The 6467-nt window shown below is 32.4% G+C and overlaps 1 pseudogene; it reads left to right on the top strand.

Annotated features, from left to right (window-relative positions):
* Positions 1-1223: 1223 nt before the first annotated feature.
* LOC120600186 (uncharacterized) lies at positions 1224-1341 on the top strand (annotated as a pseudogene).
* The last annotated feature ends 5126 nt before the right edge of the window (positions 1342-6467 follow it).

The raw sequence follows: 6467 nt of genomic DNA, 5'->3' as shown, positions 1-6467 counted from the left end.
ACAATTAAATGTAAAAATATCTGGGTCATAGGGGTGCCTGAAGGGAACAAGAAGTTGATGAGCTATTTGAAGAAATAATGATGGAAAGCTTCCCTAACCTAGGAAAGAAAATAGACATACAAACTCATGTAGCTCAGAGAATCCCCAAAACGAGGAGACCAAAGAGGCATACTCAAAGACACATTATAATTAAAATGTCAAAGGTGAAATACAAAGAGAGAATCTTAAAAGCAGCAAGAGAAAAGCAGTTAATTACTTACAAGGGAGCACCCATAAGACTGACAGCTCATTTCTCAAAAGAAACCTTGCAGGACAGAAGGGCTTCGCAGAAAATATTCAATGTGATGAAAACCCAGGGTCTACAACCAAGAATTCTTTACCCAGGAAAGCTAGCATTTAAAGTTGAAGGATAGATAAAGAGCTTCCCAGATAAAAATAAGCTAAAAGGATTTATCATCACCAAACCAGTATTACCAAAAACGTTGGAGGCACTTCTTTAAGAATGAAAGACATGTATCAAAAATATGAATAAAGAATGGTTATAACTACATTCCTATCAACAAATACCACAAATGGAAAAGAATTAAGTGCTCCAATCAAAAGATAGGGAAACTGGATGGATAAAAAATAAGACTCCCTATATATGTTGCCTATAAGAGACTCACTTCAGATTAAAAGACACACAAGACTAAAAGGAAGTGGATAGGAAAAGATATTGACTTAATGGACCTAGAGAGTATTGTGCTGAATGAAGTTATTTGGATAAAGATAAAGATGCCATGATTTCACATACATGTGGAATTTAAAGAACAAAATAAATAATAAAAACAACAAAAATGGAAATAAACTCATAGATACAGAGAATATTTTGAGGGCTACTAAAGGGGGGATTGGGAATGGTGAAAAAGGGCAAAGAGATTAAGAAGTACAAATAGATATTTACAAAATAGACATGGAGATATAAAGTGTAGCATAAGGAAAATAGTTAATAATGTAATAAATATCTAGGGGGAAGAGAGGTACTAGATTTAGTGAGGTGATCACTTTGTGAGTTATATAGATCTGTAATCACCCGCTGTACAACTGAAAATAATACATTACTGTATGCCAACTATGAATGAAAAAAAAAACTCATTGATTGTAAAATGTTAATATGAAAGACTATCTGTCCATTATATTTCATTAAAGCTAGAAAAAAGAAAAGAAATAAAAAGAATACATCAGTCTATGGCCATGCCACCCTGAACAAACCCGATCCTATCTGATCTCAGATGCTAAGCAGGGTCGTGCCTGGTTAGTATTTGGATGGGAGACCACCTAGAAAACCAGGTGCTGTAGGCGTGTAAAAAAATAAAAATAAAAATAAATGAAAAAAATAAGGGATCATAAGCTGACAAGATTCTTGCAATCTGCGAGGTCAACCAAGGGTTGCCTCACCTTGAAAAAAATAGAATATATTAGAGGAAATCAACAGTAGATTAGATGAAAGAGAGAATCAAATCACCAATGTATACAATAAAGTAGCAGAAAACACACAATCAGAACAGCAACAAGAAAAAAATAATAATAAAGGAAGATATTTTAAAGGGATTTGGGAGACAACATCAAGCATACCAACATTTGCATCATATGGGTACTAGATATAGAAGAGAGAGAGCAAGGAATTGAAAACCTATTTCAAAAAATAATGATGGAAATCTTCCCTAACATGGTGGATGAAATAAACATACAAGCCCAGGAAATGCAGAGAGTCCTAAACAAGATAAATCAAAGAGGCTTGCACAAAGATACATCATAATAATATGAGAAAGGTCAAAGACAAAAAGAGAATCTTAAAATTAGCAAGAGAAAAGCCATTAGTTTCCTACAAGAGATCTCCCATAAGACTGTCAGCTGATTTCTCAACAGAAACTCTACAGGACAGAGGGGATTGCCATGAAATATTCAAAATGATGAATATTGTAAGTCCTTGAAGGACTTACAATCAAGATTACTCTACCCAGTAAAGCTATCATTTAGAATCGAAGGACAGATAAAGAGCTTCCCAGACATGAAGAAGCTAAAGGCGTTCATCACCAACAAACCAGTTTTACAGGAAATATTAAAGGGACTTCTTTAAGAAGAAGAAAAAAATTAAAACTATGAATAATAAAATAGTAATAACTACATATCTATCAACAATAACTTTAAATGTAAATGGATTAAATGCTCCTATCGAAAGACATAAGGTCGCTGAATGGATAAGAAAAACAAGGCCTTTACATATGCTGCTTACAAGAAACTCACTTCAGATCGAAAGACACACATGGACTCAAAATAAAGGGATAAAAATGATATTTTATAAAAATTGAAACAAAAAAGCTAAGGTAATAATACTTATATGAGAAAAAATAGACTTTAAATCAAAGGCTATATATAAGACATAAAGTAAGACCCAGTAATTTTACTTCGGGGTATTTATCCAAAGAAACCCAAAACACTACTTCGAAGGGATTTCATATGTTTATTGCAGCATTACTTACCATAGCCAAGATATGGAGGCATCCTGGGTGTCTATAATGGTGGTACATATATACAATGTGATGTTACTCAGGTATAAAAAATGAAATCTTGTCATCTGCAATAACATGGATAGACCTAGAGGGTATCATGAATGGAGTAAGTCAGACAGAGAAAGACAAATGCCATATTGTTTAATTTACATGTGGAATTGAGAGAATAAAACAAACAACAATAATAAAAATTTAAAAAAAAAGAAACAAACTCATAGATACAGAGAACATTTTGAGGGAATGTCAAATAGGAGGGGCACTGGGGAGTGGGTATAAAAGCGGAAAGAATTAAGAAGTACAAATTGGTAGTTACAAAATAGTCATGGGATGTAAAGTATAGCATAAGAAATATAGTCAATAATATTGTAATAAATATGTACGGTGTCAGAATAGTACTAGATTTATTGGAGTAATCACTTTATATGATATATGTCTAATCATGATGCTGTATACCTGAAACTAATATATTATATGCCAACTTTAATTGAAATATTAAAAATTATTAAAATTTAAAAAAGATGTTAGAATATATTTTATTAGATTAATTGTTACCATTTAGAGAATTACAATGCCAACTTTTACTTTTCCTAGGCTCTTCCCAAATTTTGCTTTATTTTTTCAGGAACTCTGGCAAAGAAAAATGTCTCAGCTATTCTATGCATTAGACCAATGTACAGGAACACTGAGAATGTATATTCTCAGTGTCTCAAAAACACACATGTACGTATATGTGAACATACACACACACACTTATCAACTCTCCAACTCCTAGGATAAGCTTAAGAATTTTGGATAAAAAGAAAAAAAAAATCTCATTTCAGAAATTAAAAGATACAAGATTTCTGCTACAAGTAAAAGCTAAGAAGTTAACAAACCAAAAACTATTTTTTATAGCATTATATTTAAGATCAGAGACATTAAATTACAGCCATAAAATTTTCAAGATACCATTTAGTTTACCTGCTTTGTTCTACACTTGTAAAAATGTAACATATATTTCTACCAAGTTTTAAAGATAATTTATGATTAAATATATTATTTTCACCTTTTTTGAAAACATCACAGGCCTTAGAAAATTATAGCAAAATGTACATAGAAAATTCAGATCATATTTCATACTCATTCACTATCAGGAGTTTATCAACCATCTTTTCTTTTCCCTCTTGGCCTAATTCTAACCAGTTGCCTGCAGTGCTATGAGAAAACCAGACGTCACTGAATACTAATCTTATTTTTTCAGTGATAATAACCTCCAAATTAGAAGAGTAGTTGGAATGAAAAGTATGTCACAGGAATAAAAAGTCTAAAAGATGACTATAATTATCATGTGCGATTTTAATAATTTAAAATTATAACGTTATTTCAGATCTTTCATTTCCCCCTATCGGACTTCCAGAAAATTTATCTTGTCCTAAAATACCACAAGCCCATAAAGAAATATTTTATCAACCACTGATGTTTTCAAACTATTTTAAAATTACAGTATTTTCTTTTCTGGGGTTGTTCAGCTTATATGTTTTCCATATTCTAAGCTTATATTAAACATAATGTGTCATAGTATATAATTTACTTTGTTGTTTTACCTGCCAACGGATCATCAGTTGATCTTAATTATATTGAGAAAAACACAGAACAATCTCTGATGAATAATGTACATAAAAACTTCTGTTTCCATGAATGAGGAAAAAAGAAAATTTCACTTTTTTGTGTGATTATACTACATAGGAAAATATTCAGAAAAGTAACTTATTTGAAAAATAATACCAAACAAATAAATGGATAATTATTTGAGTCTCTGACTAAAAGTAAAAATCAAGTATCAACACAAACATAAAAGTCAATTTTACTCATACTATTTTCCTAGAAATATTGTTCTATATAAATATTATTAAATAATTTTATGGATATTCCTTTCTTAAAATACAAAAAAAAAATGATTGGTACAGAATTTATTATAAATAATCTTGGTTAGAAAAACAATGTATGTCTCCCATGTCATATTTATTAAAATGTGAAGATATTTGCTATATGTGTGTATGCATGTGTGCATATACCTGTGTGTATATTTGTGCATGTGGATGTGTATATATCATCTTGAATATAATACATTATGGCATATTTTAAATTATTTCAGATAATTTTTAAAGTTCTTCTATGATGATTAACGATAAATGAGCATTTGGTTGCTTTCTAACTAAAACCAGCATACAGAATGTTAGTGAAGATTCCGGTCATGATGGTGGAGTTGGTGAATGCTGTGCTTGCCTCCTTTTATGACTGCATTAGGATTGCAACTAGATTATAAAACAATCAGTCTGGAGAACCACCTGAAGACTAGCTGAACATAATTCCTATAATTGGGATTATAGGAAAGAGGTCACATTGAGACTAGTAATAGTGCGTAGATAAAAAATGGGCTGGTTCCATACCCACATGTGATGATTGAGTTATCAGGAAAAACGTCTTGGCTGCAGAGGTCTCCATGGAGGAGCGAGGGACCCCGGTCCAATATCGGTACTCCCCAGCCCAGAATTCTAGTGTTGGAAAGAGGAGTCCCCACAAAATTTACTGTAAAAATCATTGGGGATTCTGACTGTCTGGGTGAAATGAAAGGCAGCTGGAAATGCAGACATCTCTTTACAGGTCCTGTGCACATATTCACTTGCTCACAGGCACTCACTCTGGACTCCAACAGAGGCAAGCAAACAACCAGATGCAGAGTTCAAAACACTGGTTATAAGGATGCTCAATGACTTAGGGGAAAAATACATGATCTCAGTGAGAACTTCAACAAAGAGATAGTAAGCATAAAAAGGACATAGAAACCATGAAAGATGATCAGAAATGAAGAACAAAAATACAATAACTGAAATGAAGAATACACTAGAAAATGTAAAAGTCGATTAGGTGAAGCAGAAGATCAAATCAATGACTTGGGAGACAAGGTAGCAGAAACTATCCAATCAGAACAGAAAAAAAATATTTTAAATGAAGAAAATTTAAGAGACCTTTGGGACAATAACAAACATAATAGCATTTGCATCATAGGGATATCAGAAGAAGAGATAAAGCAAGTGATCGAGAACCTATTTTAAGAAATGATGACAGAAAACTTTCCTAACTTGGTGAAGGAAATAGATATATAAGCACAGGAAGGATAGAGATTGCCAAATAAGATGAACCCCAAAAGGCCCACACCAAGATACATCATCATTAAAATGCCAAATATTAAAGACAAAGAGAGAATCCTAAAAGCAGCAAGAGAAAGGCACCTAGTTACTTACAAAGGAGCTCCTATAAGACTGTCAGCTGATTTTCTCAAGAGAAACTTTTCAGGCCAGAAAAGATTGACACCAAATATTCAAACTAATGAAAAGCAAGAAACTTTAAACAATACTACTCTATTGAGCAAGGCTATCGATCAAAATTGAAAGTGAGATAAAGAGCTTCTCAGACAGGAGGAAGCTAAAGGAAATCATCACCACCAAGTCAGTATTATAAGAAATGTTAGAAGGACTTCTTTAAGAAGAGGGGTGAAAAAACATAAATATTAATACTAAAATGGCAATGACTAAATACCTATCAATAATCACTTTATATATAAATAGATTCAATGCTCCAATCAAAAGATAGTTTATATGAGAGCACAGAAAACATACTTGGGAGCAGGCATTGCTGAAAGCTCTTTGTGTACTGCCTTCTTTGGCTGTGGGCCGGGAGGCTTTCAGTTTCCTGAGTATGTGGAGGGGATATGTTCTAAGTTAACCCTACAATTGTCTACAGGAGGTCCACTTCAGATCAAAAGACACACAAAGACTGAAAGTAAAGGGATGGAAAAAGATGTTTAATGCAAATGGAAATGAAAAAAAGCTGAGGTAGTGATATATATATATATATATATATATATATATATAT

This window comes from Pteropus medius, unplaced genomic scaffold (assembly GCF_902729225.1).
Source record: "Pteropus medius unplaced genomic scaffold, Ma_sr-lr_union100, whole genome shotgun sequence".
Taxonomy (NCBI): Eukaryota; Metazoa; Chordata; class Mammalia; order Chiroptera; family Pteropodidae; genus Pteropus; species Pteropus medius.
This window is presented reverse-complemented; position numbering and strand designations above follow the sequence as displayed.